This window comes from Cylas formicarius, unplaced genomic scaffold (assembly GCF_029955315.1).
Source record: "Cylas formicarius isolate icCylForm1 unplaced genomic scaffold, icCylForm1.1 PGA_scaffold_1__22_contigs__length_36826433, whole genome shotgun sequence".
In the NCBI taxonomy this organism is placed as follows: Eukaryota; Metazoa; Arthropoda; class Insecta; order Coleoptera; family Brentidae; genus Cylas; species Cylas formicarius.
Window position 1 is genome coordinate 19,933,559 of NW_026844264.1, and position 14,821 is coordinate 19,948,379.

The following is a 14,821-nucleotide window of genomic DNA, read 5'->3' on the forward strand; positions in this document are numbered from 1 at the left end:
ATAAAATATATACTAACAAAAAACTCTGAACTTTTTAAATAGAAATATGAAAAACAACAAAAACAAACTGAAATGTCAAAGTTTGGTTATACCTTAATGCGTCAAAAAAAAAAATTGTCATAGCCAACTACATTTTTAAATATTTTGATATTTCTTTATTGTTTTGATGCCAGATGAAATGAGTATTTTAAGAGGAACATTAACGAATTAACGAACACTTTCTAGTTGACTTTTTTTTATAGATTTATTTATTCAAATTTGATACCTTCATTAGTTATCCTATCCTATCCAAGTTTTTGTAGAAATTTTACATCATTTTTAACTAAAATTTTCCGGAACTACGACTATATGATTTTTATTCTTCATTTGGATGGACAATTTTCCGCCTAGCGTTGCCGTATGTTTTCTGAAACACCCTGTATTGTCTATGTGTCCATATTAAATTTTAAAATCATGCCTGCTATGTTTTTGCCAATTATTTTTTTACAGTTCAAGGGTTTTTAAAGTCATAACGGTAGATAGCTATCTATTTTTTGCATTACAAACCAAATATTTTGATAATAGCTAATACCTACATCAAATCATTAGAAATTATGCAAACAAGTTACATCCGCACAGATTATGTGTTTGCAATAGACAAAAAACATTCACTTAAGTATACTTAATAATTCTTAAAATTGGTTGAATTGCCTGTGCAGAAAACGTAATTTCTGTTCAGTCGTTTTCGTCAGTCCTGGAATATGTCCTGCAAGGAAAAGGATAGGTGGTAAAAAGATTCGTGCAACTATATATTCTCGATATTCTACAACACTTCATGTTGTTTTGAAGAATCTTAAATCGAATCGTGAAATCGTCTGTTCCTTTGACACTCTTCAAAACGTTTTGACTAAAAAATTCGTACTCCAACTAACATGACTCTTATAATAAGACGATGGTCAACCAAGAGAGTAAACCCTCATCAGATGCACAGTTTGATTTAGGTCTAATACTTAACTTACCACAATCTACGTAATTTTCCAAAAACTGTTTTATTTCATGCTAAATTAGAACAGAATTGTACTTTTTCAGACGTGTTTCATTTTTGTCGTGCGCATTTATAATACTAATAAGTAACAACCTATTCTTTTCACTCATTCCGAGATACCTGAAGTATAGAGTTGATTTTTTTTCTCAATGAATTGAAACATGCAGGTCAAATTATCGTGTGCATAGTAAGTATGTGTAAGTGTGTAAGTGTTCTAATTATGAAATTTACATTTTATTTTGGCTAAAGCAATTCGTTTCAAGTAATATTAATTAATCACAATAATTAACAAAATACAAAGAAATCAATCGTATTTCGGTCTCGATCTCTTAACTTATTGGTGCATGAGGTCTAACGTGTTTTGAATTATTAAATTTATATGCTTGTGTCATTCGACAAATGCTCATATAGTTTATAAATATCGATTATTTATAAACAGCTCAAGCTCAGAGCTATTTAGAACAGTTTATGTGAAAAAATGCTACAAAATAAACCATTTTTTCAATAGTTAATGTATGTGGGCAATTTGCAATCAAATAAGGTTTACGCAACCATTTGCCTGCATTTTGTAACGTTTTAAGTGTCTGTATTTCCATATATTAAAGTTGTTTGCCAAATGTCCCAGCTTTCTTTAAAAATAAATGAGGTAATATATTTGACGACTTAATGAGCTTTCAGATGAACTTTTTCCTGCGACAAATGGTATCGAAATTGCAATCAAAGTGACAAAATGGTGCTTGAGGAGAGAAACACTGCTTCGAATAACTAATAATTGGTACTCTAATACTATAGGGCGTTAACTAATATGATATTGTGAATAGCTGCGGAACTTGTAAATTCTATGTTATTTTGCAGATTAACTTCTGTTACTACGCACATACCCAAATAAATTTTGTAGTATTCGCAGTGGAAGCATGTCATAAATCACTTTCATTGCAAATTACTTCCTCGATGCGGCTCGCATTTCCTTATCAAGCTTTCTAACATTATTGGACGAGTATTTAAATGTCGCCAATAAATCGACAATTTTTAATGTGGTATCGTTGGATCTTTATAATGATCAATAATTTCAGATGGGTCACCCATCGCGATCCTGCATAATGTGCTTACACGAGTATTGCGACTAGATGCAGGACTTGAAAGCGATTGGGAAACTTGACACAAAACTTAGGAATATGAAAGAATAACCTAAAAAGTATTACTATGAACATAGGTTTTGCGTTGCACTCTAAACTTGGTTAGTAGGTTTATGATTTGAACATTATAAAGTCATGACATTTTATCATTATTTTCTTCTGCCGTTGTCACTAGAATATTTTGCTGTTGTATCAATATATTTTTATGAAAAGAAAGTCATATTATTGCATTTATTTTTTTGGAGAATTTTGTAGTTTTTTTATTACATCAAATTTCAATCAATAACAACATTCAACTCATACTAGACAAATGAGTTAACTAAGATAAGTTTTATAACGAACAAGAGGGTTATTTAAAAATCACAAATCGGTGCAGAGCGCAGGGGATCTTAAGGATTCTTGCAGTACATACCCTAAAGTAAACAAACTGTCCACAAATAATGACTTCAAAGTGAAATTCTACAGCAAAACAGAGCGAGATTTGTAGACCTTCTTCACGACAGACGACAGAGACATGCCTAGGCATCAGTTTTTGTGTAGATGGAGTGATAATATGGGGACGAGATAAACAACACACCTTACCTAAACTTTCCATATGAACACCATTAAACATGTTCCAGAAAAAATATGCGTTCGTAACTATATGTGCCACTAGTGTTAGTGCTGGCTTTAACCCGTTGAAGCGATAACTTAGAGTGTTTGGTTATGTTATGCTAAAAATAAGGGTTCGCGAGAGTTTTAAAAGTTATCCAATCATACTATGCTCAAATGAAAAATAAATAGTCGTCGTCTGTCTGTCGTCTCAGATATTTTCAGCTGTCCTGGATTAATTCGATTTTATTACTTACAGAATTGTAATATGCCAACCAACACTCAAATCAACACAATTATAAATAATATTTAGTTCCAAGGTTTCAAATTTTGATTTAAAATGTTGACCTTTGCCTTCCCTGGTGAATGTTGTTGGTCGTAGTCTTGGTATATGTAGCGTGCATTCCTTATGACTGCCTACGAATTATATAGCATACATTTGGATACACCCACACATCATCACGTGATAGACAATCCTGTCAGCAGACTATATATATTGCATTTATCGATATGAGTGATATTGCACAGAACAACAATGACGGATATAATTTCACCAAGCGTAAGAATTTTATTTTTAAAACAAATGAACTCAATAAACGCCCATTAGGACTAATAAAATTATCAAATTTTCAAATACTTCCACAATATTTTGGGTCGAAAACTTTAGAGTTGAGTTGTCTGACGATTTAAAGCTGCAGGTGACTGGAATTATCCGTCATAGACTAATAACTGACAAAAGATTAAAATGTGATAGTCACATAAAGATTTGCCAAAAGATACCCTTTCCTTAAGTCACCTTATCCAAATCGCCTGTACTTCAAACAAAACTACAAGAAAGCTACTACGTCATTTCAGTTTAAATGTAGCAATTGTGTGAATAAAAAAATGAGAATGCGAAATACTGGTATTAGATTTATTTGTGGCATATGATGTCAAAAAAGTGTTTTTCTACTCCTCTCTGTAAAATGCCTAATTACACACCAATCTCGCATGCGGGAAGCGACAGTATACCATGTCAGTTTCGTTTCCCACTTCGGATATTTCCGGCATTTTACCGAACGGGTTTGCGAGCAATCGGATGTTTTCGAGATATTTCCGACGCCTTGAATTTTGACGTTTGTCAATTCTGACGGTCATGTCAGTGAATGTATTCGTGTTGTTTGGCGAAAATGTACCCAAAAACTAACGGCCGTAGAAAAAGTATAGTATGCAACACGTTCGGTAAACATTTTAATTTACTAGTTTATTAAACATTCACTTCGCTCATTTACTGCACTTGTTTCATAGTATACTATTTTCTGCTCCCTTTTGTAAAATACCAAATTATACGGATGTTTTCGCATGGCTTAAATTTTGACTTTTGTCAATTTTGACGCTCGGATCGGTGAATATATTCGTGTTGCTTTCAAAAATGTACTCAAAAACTAACGGTTGTAGAAAAAGTATAATATGAAAGTATAGTCTAAAACGTATTCCCATGAATATAGGTTTTTCCACTCCAACCTAACCCTAACCCTAGTTAGAACATTATAAAATCATGACATTTTATCATTCTTTTTTTCTGGCGTTGTCACTACAATATTTAGGCGTCATATCACTACACTTTTATGAAAAGAAAGTCATATTATTGCATTTATAGTTTTGGAGAATTTTGCAGTTTTTTATTATATCAAATTTCAATCACTAACAATATTCATTCAATTTGAGACAAACGAGTTAACTAAGATAAGTTTTATAACGAATGAGAGGGTCATTTAAAAATCACAAACCAGTGCAGGGCGCAAGGGATCTTAAGGACACTTGCACTACAGACCCTAACGTAAACAAACTCTCTAGAAAAAATGACTTCAAAGAGAAATTCTAAAGCAAAACAGAGCGAGATTTGTAAACCTGAAAAATTAAATGCTCGAAGAATTTCACGAGAGAGACATGCCTATGCATCAATTTTTGTGTAGATGGAGTGATAATATGGTGACTTGAAATAAACAATACATGTTATCTAAACTTTCCATACGAAGACCATGAAACATGTTCCAGAAAAAATATCCGTTCGTAGCTATATGTGCCACTGGTGTTAGTACTGGGTTTAACCCTCTTACGCGATAACGCCTAACAGTCTTTGGCTATGTTATGCTAAAAATAAGGGTTCTCGAGAGTTTAAGCTTTAAAAACTATCCAGGCATATTATTATATATAACATTTATATTCATTTGATAAACTTTTTAAGTCACTCGATTATTAAACACTCGCTCTGCTGGGATCCCCCGTGCCACGTAAACTCTGACTAAAATGCCGTTTACCAGACTTGTTGTATAATATACTATACATTTTCAAAACATTTTCCAATGTACGAAAATATAATTGCTGTCTAAGACGTATTAACTGTGTCATCCTTGCGGTCGCTATTTTATATTTATTATGTTTATTTTACAGCTATATGAAATTTTATTATTAATTGTATTAATTTTAAGTATATGTCAGATTTTTAATACTAATTGTAAATTTATATTTCGTCGTTGAGTAGTTGAGAAAAATAAACATCTTTTGTATTATTATTATTATTAAATTTTATTTTTACATTTCTTAATCCATTCCGTATTTTGCAAGTAAAGTTGCTCATTTTTATTATTTCAGCTTTAAAATATTTAGCCTGCAGAAAAGTCGGTTGTGTTCTTTCCCTCCTTCTTTTCCAAGCAAAAAGTTTGCAACTGTTTATAAAAAAAAAATCGGCGGTACTTACAAACTTCTGACACTAGCAATATACTTAATTGCAGTAACTATTAGAAGCATAGTGCCGAGCTTTTAGTGCTTTAACGCGTTGAGTATGTTACAGGTTTTTTATTGAAATATAAACAAAAATATAAATAATTAAAAATACACAAGTAACACATAAATCTTGTCTCTGGAAATTATGAAATTTCTGGCTTAAAATGTATGCACATATATTGATTTCGACATGTGATACAAATTCAAAATGTTTTGCAATGCGTATATAGTGAAATTGAGGACAAAATACGGAAAAATTAAACACTCGCAAATTTGGTTCACCAATTTTTCTTTGGTTGCTAAGACACACTTATTCCGGGTTTCTCTTATTAAATCTGCGCTAATAACTCTGCTAGGTTGCTTAACTTGCTAAACTACTGAAATTCCCGATTATTAAAATGGCAAGATTAAAAATGTGTTGATGTGTTATTACCTAAAAAAATCAGATCTAATTCGAACAAGTTACTGCAGATCTCGGAGAGATACGGAAAAGTGTGTTTTTTTTTATTTAACATGAATATCAGTCTCGAAAAAAATTGTTATTGCGTTTAATGGTCTATTTTACTGCAACCAAATTGTGATTTTTTGCCAAGATGATATTCATTTTGGTACTATCTTCTTTAAAAATATTAAAAAAAAAACGATAATTAAACTTGAGGCGGGCAATATCATGAAATAAAAATTAAAATAAAAATAATAATTTGTCCTACGATATTTTATTGTTTTACCCACAATACTCCCCTGAGCTTGAATGCTTACATAGGAAACAAATTAAAAAAAAATAGATACATATAGTTAGTTAAGGTCGAGGTTTTCTTAATTTCCGAAATATCTATTTGAACGCGTAGAACAGAAAGGAACCTCAGGATATGCTTTTTTTATTGCGTTTGCGGATGTTAAATATTAGTTTCACTGTTTTATACAGGGCTAATACTATATGCATAAACTCTTTTAAAACGAATTTTATTTTGTTTCTAATTATTTTTTCATACAGAGGGTTTGATGTTGATAAAATACAGTTCCTACGGAACCTCTTTGGATACTTTCATTTAAGAAAAATTGAATGTTGTAAGAAAAAGACGGCGTTTTAAGGATTAGGAGGACTTATAGCATTCCCTCTGGAACTTATGGAATAGAATCGTCTCAATTCAATTACATCTGGTTAGCGAAACTAACAAAAACGTGAATGGGCTTGAGAAAACATTAGATTGGTCTAAAAGTTTTATGAAGAAATGTCCATGATCAGTATAATATTTCAAGAATAATACTCGCGAGAAGATAGTAAATAATAATAGAAAAGCTGACTTGCTTTGTAATTCTGGCTACTTTTCTGAGAGTAAAGTTTTTGAAAATGATTTGATTTTAAAATTTACTCAGCGATTTATTTAAAAAAACGGCATTTTCTAAATAGTCAAATCATTTTCCCATTTTTTCTTGATTCTCAACTACATGCTTGAACACATTCATTTAACATTGCTGATTACCATGGATCTTAAATTAAGAAAAAAATAGTTTTTGTTGCCTTATCTTCAGTTTTAGTTAATAATAGAAATTCAGAGGTTTTAGTTGATCTAGAAGTACTTTTTTAGTCGAACGAACAATTTAATACAGCAGCTAAGATTGGACAACATTTATAAACGCCAATCGGCCGCAAGAAAGCGCCTGATGAGCCCTGAGTTTATTTCCTAGTCTAAACTGCTAACGCTATCAACAAAATAAGTTAAACATTTTGCTAATTAGGTGTGAGCATAATATATGCATTGATTTGTTAACTAGGCAAGTGCTAATGTTCTAACATCGCACGAAGCCTGGACTGAAAGGGATTTCATTTATATATCGACAAAACAGGTTAAAATTGTTAATCGTTAGCATGCTGCGCAGGTAAGTTTAATATTGAAAACCAGAGAATTTTAGCGTTCTTTGGACAGGAAAGCGGTAGAACCTGATCGTTTACCTGCCGAGAAGTAAATGTCAACAGACAATGGGCTAGAACAGACCTTACGAATTTCGACTTGAGACTTACGTGACGTTGTTTGACCACCAGTTATGTCAGCATCCACGAGATATGATTAGAAATCCTGTTACTATACGTAAACACAAAAAATCAAACCCGTTTCACAGCCTACTGCGCTCAACGAACTCGGCGGTACTACAGTAATTCAGGCGTACCGTTTCGACCCAATGCTCTCGAGCGACTGAATACATTTTCTGAAGGAATGGTCGCTGGGAATGGAAATGGTACAAAGGTAATCGCCGGCTGCAAGCCGGTGTACCGCGACAAGTGAATATCAATAAAGCAAGGTGCATTATCTACACTATAACGCTGGGTCGTCAAGGAACTGAAATTTAATTGGTAGTTCCTCTTTCCTTTGTGTTTAATTATGACCAGTTCAACCCATTCCAGTGACTTAATTGGTAGACTTTTCGTTCGGATGATTTTACGCACGGGTTCCGATTTCATTACTAATATCAGGGTGGAATCTGTAAACCTAACAAAGATAATTTTTAATGGTATATTTTCTAACAAGTTTTATAAACGCCATTTTTGTACCTGTGAATTTGTTGCATATTATAATTTTTTTAAGAAAATAATTTTTGGGTACGTCTTTGATTATTTGTATTTTGACGTTTGACAGTTTTGATGGTTCTGCACTTGTTGAACATGTCACTCAGTGAATCTATTTACTGTTTTTCAACAATATGATGGTCGTAGAAAAAGTATAATATGCAACTCGTTGATGAACTTCCTACGTGCCTCGTTTATTAAATACTCGCCCCGCTCGTGTCAAATCAAACTCGCCACTAAAGTAGCGCACATCTGGTGGCCTAAGTGCTTGGACGCCCGCGAGGGCGCCCCCCTTTAATACCAATAATACCAAAGTAGCGTTTATCAAACTTCCCAAAATTTTTAAATCTGAGAATTAAGTATTTCTCGGTTTTATGGAGTTATGGAAATTCACAGTGGTGGTACATCATAGATGTTAAGGTCATGTACATATTCAAGGAACCGTAGTATTTCTCAAAATAGTTTTTTACACATTTTCTTAACTCTATCGTATTATTTTTTGGAATACGCTGTAAATGTGTAATATCTAAATGTAAAAGTAAAAAAGATTAACAGATTAACATGCGCGTTTTTGTTTCTGTCACATCTGTTAATTGGTATTTGGATCCAGATCTGAAAGTTATATTTTAATGTAAATATAAAATGTAAAATAACTTACTAGCGCGTGAAACAATACCAACAAATCAACGCATCGCATGCGAAACATATTTTCGTCTCCTGACCTTAGCAATTAACTTAGTTTAACCGAGCAAGACATTTAAAAACGAACATTTTTTCACACAGACAACACACCTGCTTTATTATTGCATGCTTTCTGCAAAACGAATGCAAAGTACTGAAGGAGTCATTAACCTTAAAGTAGAAAGTTTATCAACAACAATCTTTTCGCCAGCCACAATAATACTTGAATGAAGTGCGTTAAGTCTTGGATCGGTTTACCTATATAGAAGGTTTTAATATTGGTTTAATCTTAAAATAACTTGGCTTTCGCAGTTACTTCTATTTGGTTTGTAAATTACAGCAGTCGAAATTATAACTATCGACCCTAGTGTCATTAAGTAAAATATAAAAAATATAAAAATTCGAACGTAAAAGCGTGCGAAACATTTGGGTCAAAGATCGCCTTCGAAAAAGTTTTAAGTGTTTCCATTAAATTTTTTACCTAGTGTACACAGTGTACCTACCTACAGTAGGACATAAGTCGTCTATCAATCACTTATATATTACTTGTAATTAAAGGTTAATTTTCTCATTATGCTAATGGTAATGTTCCTTATCGCATTCATTAAATTTTGTACACGTATACGTTGGTTTTTTGTTGTCAAGAATTCTAGAATAACTTTTTGCTGTTGAGTAATAACAAACAAAACAAATAGATGGTACTTAATGGATTAACGATAGGATATAAAAATTACAATGCTTTTTAAATATAAAATGAATTAACATTTGGAGAATAAACTTCGACTAAGGAGATTAACGATCGGTAAAAAATATTTATAAAAAAAAAAAGGCAAACTGCTTAAATATTGTAGCATCTTGTAATATATGCTATCTCGAACCTAAGTATTATACACCCAATTGAAATGGCACTCCATAACACAAGATCCCAAATTGAATTACATTTTCGGAACTTCATTCTACGTACAGTATTAAAAAAATGATTTGTCCACAAATACTCAAGGGAACTTGTTCTAAAAGACGTCCTACTAGTCATTCCGATATTTTATCATAGACCTAGACTTTCTGACAAATATTCCCAAAACTATTGATTTATACAAGCCAAATGCTTAATAGCACCATATAAAATCAAATAAAAATTGTTATGCATGTTAAGGAAACCAAAAAAGCTAACGCAGAAAAAATGAAATGTTGCTATAAATCGCGGTTTCAGCATCCGTTCGTAAGAAAGTGCTAAATAATTTTAAAAGAACGGTGTTTTTGAATAAATATAAAAAATGGTTGTTTAGTTCGTTTAAGTGGAAGTTTTTTCTGCCTTTTAATTTCAATATTGTTATAGGTTTGCTAAAATTGTCTCCTTGAACTAACCAAAACTATCTCTGGTCCTTTTCTTTAAAAGAAGTATTATGACACTTTTTCAAAATATTTTTCGGAACATGCATTTTGGTGTAAAAATGTCTTAAATACATGTTGTAATTAAAATCAAGTTAACTGTCGTCCGAGTAAGTTCCACTTGTCAAACCGAAAATACATTTAATTTTGTGGTTAAGTGTCGTTTTCATCATACATGGCTAAAATATTAATCAAAAATTTATTTAATTTATTACCCTATCGTTTAGTATTATTACTAGTAATGGGGATTCCTTCACTTGTCATACAGGTTAATAATAAGATAACCGTAATAAAGGATAATTTTTCGACCTGTTTTTTGGGGTTAAATAATTTGTCAACTTGTGAAATCATTCCCATCATTTATTCTTCTTTGAACTAACTAGTTGCGGTATATTTTTAAAATATTTAAAATTTTAAATAAAGCGTTTGCGTTATTGTATATTACCAAAATATTACATGATCTGATTTTGTTTTATAAATAAATAATAACTCGAATAACGAAAATTGTTAATTTGATTTTCATATTTCATATTCATATTTGTGGATATTATTTAAAAATAAACAATATATCAGTATTTTTAGGTTCTTTACCTATTAAACTAGTTTTTACAAAAATTTAAAAAGAAAATTCAATTTTTTTCCCTTTTTCAATTAATAAAAAATATTTTTCCAATTCACTTATCTTACTTAATACGTCCATATTTTAACTGTTTTTTGAATTAATACGCAACCAATAATTTCTTTGAAAGAGTAAGGAAGGATATAAAGAATTTTATTTTCTAACTACAAATCAGTTTATGTACATTTTAATTGCAAGATTATTATAAATTTTGAATTGAGCACACCTCCTTATTTTGGAGGATAAGTTTAACAATTTATTTTATAATTTTTGCTATAAAAATTTAACAAGTCAAAAATTTGTTCCAATATTGACAGTTCGTGTGTATCGATTCGTTAGTCTAAAGCTAATGAACTAGCGGTGGAAGCAAGATTGCGGCTAAAATTCTTTAGGATGTTTGTACAGGAAATAACCGTAATTTAAATGTAAAATATTACCTTTTCAATCAAAATTATTTTGAAATCGTATCCTAGTGGTTTCTGAAATAATTAAAAAGGAAGTTGCCATCAGGACAGGAATGTAAACGGCTACATAAAAATACAATTACATTAAAATTTCCAACCCGATACCAAATTTTGCAAATATTGAAAATGACGCCATGGATAAACTAACCAAAAGTTACCAATACCAAATTTTGAAAATATAATTTTTTATGGAAAAAGTGTTGCCATGGATAGTTTCTTGTACTTGACCTAATGAATACCAAGAAAAATGCCAAATGGTGATTGTTGGATACCTCAAGATATTATTGGTTCAAAGCGAGATTTGAAATGCCACGTGTTACTGATTGGAACATATAGCTGTTAGGTTTGTTGAACGCCTCAAGGCCATTGGTTAAGTTTCACGCATGCCCATGTGAACTGACGTTCTATGCATTTTTTTCATAATTATTTCATAAGTTTCTATATTATCGGCATAGGCAGGTCCATGTTTATATTGTGTTTTTATATTTTTGCGTCTGTTACTTTTATTCTGAGGCACAGCAAGCCCAATATCTTTTATGTATTCAGTTTAAATTAAAAACAAAAAATTAAAATAACAGCAGATAGTATCTAAAGTTAAAGACATTTTGACCATTTAAATTTATATTTCCAACCGCAAAATAATTATTTTAAAAAATGTTCTTACCTGTTTGTCGCGAAAAAGGAGAACCTGTTTAACGCGATAAGAACGCTAAAATTTGAAACAAACGAGTTTCGAGATTTTAAATTGCGCCGAAAATTAAAATGCAAACAAAATAAGCTAATAAAACGAGAAACGCTTGATTAATTAGAATACCGCTGCTGATGTTTTGTTTTTAATTATTCTCCAGACTTGCTAATAGGCATAACAAACTTTAAAATCCTTTTCGTACTAATAATGGAATATTTTAGAACATTACATAAATCGCGTTTGTAAAAGGAAATGAAAATGAACGAAAAAAATACTTTTTATAATCGTAATTTTCCACATTATCACATAATTATTTAAGTTTGGTTTCTAAAATTGAGTAGTAATTGGAATGTCATTTTTTTATTTACTTTCGAAAATAATTCCAAGTGTCAGTTTCTTCAAGAAGTGCAATTTATAAGAAAATAGCAATTGCATTTGTTCGAGTGTGACGAAAATAAAATAAACAATTATTAGCAAAATTAATTAAGTTCCAATCCCAATACGCAAGCGTATAATTGGTTGCATACTACCGTACCGTGTTTTTATTGGTTTATAAAATCTAAAACAACTAACCAAAACTAACCAAAATTTTCACCACACTTAGACATTTTGAGCTTTACCTTTTCGAGGAACATAACTATATTTTTTTTTCAGCTTTATTTTCCCTGTGAGCCCAAAAATCGTTGAAGAAAGAGTTAGATATCGCCATCATTTTTGAGAAATCCAACTAACTTGAAATACTAATGCCAAATTTCATTTTGGTCTTTAAGCACATAGAATGATAGTATGAAGAATATAATTCAGTATAAGTTGAATATTTACCCATTTCCTAGTAAGAAATATTTCGTAGACATTTATCGCCAAAAAGTTCAGAAAATGCAAAGAGTTTGTCGTGTATATATCAGCGCAGGAAAAACGATTTTTTTTTCACTTGTTAGAAAATTAGAGATTGAGGGAAATGATCTTAATGCCGGAAATCGATTTTTCTCTACGATCCGAAGAAAGTATTGCCGCAAAAAAAAAACTCAGGTACAGCTAAGTAAAACATTAACCCACATAAAATAAAAAAGTGATACAAAATATTCCACAAAATACTTTTATGGAGCAGTATAAATCAGATCTTATATTTAAAATATTTTTTATGGAAAGGTATTTGTAATGAGGATTCGAAAATGTTAAGCTACTTTCTCTTTTACTTACTAGATGGCGCCCTTAGCTTTATTAATGTTTTAAAGTGAGGCGATGAAAAGTACAGCTTGTGGTATAATCGGTAATTTAAAATATTATTTAATAGTTTGGTACGTTGTTCTCAGTTATTAGAACTTTTGATTATTTATTTAACGTTATTATAGAGAGGTGATGAAACATATAAACCATTAAATTTTTAAAATGTTCATTTCATTCGTAAAAACTGCTTCTAGAATTTGGATTTAGAGTCACCCAACACATCAGAAATCCTTACTATTTAAATCTCTCACAGCTGAAAAAATTGATAAAAAACTATACAATGTGTTTTCTTTTACACGACGTCAAAATTGATTGGGAATTTGAAAGTTTCAGAGAATTTTTTTATTGGTTTTGGGTGAGTTTTGACTAATTTAGTGACCTGGCACAACTCCTAAAAAGATTTAAAGAAATTTTCAATCATTTTAAGAATTGTAACAATTAAAAAAATTGTTATTTCTATTTTTACACTAGCCTGAAATAAATGGATGTTCTACGCTTCTGAAACTATAGTTCATCTTTCAGTTCATTACCAATTGTTAGTTTTGGTTTTCTTTATTTATATTTTTACATTAAATATTTTCGAGATTCATTAGTATTCTTAATCTTATCATCTATATCGGGTCTTTGTGAAGTGCCTATAAATTTATATTAATGTAGAACAGATAGTTATACGTCTGTTGCCAACCAAAATATGATAACCAAACTTACTTTTGATGATATAGCGGCAATCGATGCATATGTTTCACGTACGGGTTTATTTCATAATTTACCGGACAATGTGGAAGTTATACCAGAAAAATTTAATTAATTAATTAAAGTGGTTGCGTCTGGATATAATGTTTGTTTTTTATCGACTAATCTATTTTTTATTCAAAATACGTATTAAAATTATTTTTTTAAATGACCATACATATGTGTTAATAGTATTATGGTAGCCCATGCGAATTTCTTTGAAAAATATAATTATGTGAATATTCTTTTTAGAATTCATTGACTGATTCATAGTTAGTGACTTACCACTGAATTCATTTTAAAAAAACTCTCAAATTTCTATTATAATGTTTCTTCCAGAAAGTGGATTTTTCTGTATAGAAAGAAATAGATCGATGATAAATAGAAGAACTATATTTAAAACACATGTCACGAAAACCATTTTGCTGTATATAGCAGATCATGGATAATATTTAAATTGCAAAAAAATATATATGGCATTTTAATAACCCATCCCAAGGTAAAAGAATGTACACAAGCTGTGCACAAAAAATGATCGAAACAAGAAGAAGCACTTTAATGTACTTTAATAAAAAAGCAAAAACTAGGAAAATCTAAAAAACATATTATGTATACATTCTGGAATATTTTTGCATAAATTTTTCATACATTCGTTATTGCCTAATCAATGTAGATGGGACAGATGAAACTTGCTACTGCGTCAGTTGTTGACGAATCGAAGCTGCTGATGGTTCTCCAATCCTGCTGGTTTCTTCAGAGCCTAACTGAACAGTTTCAGTTCAGAAAATGGGTAAATAGTATTACAGTAGCCTGTGGAAGTTTCTTTGAAAAATGTAAGTACGTTTCTACTTCCACGCACTTATCGTACGTGCGAAAAGTGTAACTTTAAGACGTCACGGCCGCGACCCACTTCGGAGGTTTCCGGAATTATAGTCACG

The 14,821-nt window shown here is 31.0% G+C and overlaps 1 protein-coding gene across 1 annotated transcript in view; it reads right to left on the bottom strand.

The window, feature by feature from the left end:
- Positions 1 to 7,763, bottom strand: part of LOC132697371 (uncharacterized) — a 34,120-nt gene extending 26,357 nt beyond the window's left edge. Inside the window, exon 1 of the mRNA XM_060662819.1 lies at positions 7,541 to 7,763. The gene's annotated coding sequence lies outside the window, so the exon portion shown is untranslated. The remainder of the gene's footprint in view (positions 1 to 7,540) is intronic.
- Positions 7,764 to 14,821: the final 7,058 nt, after the last annotated feature.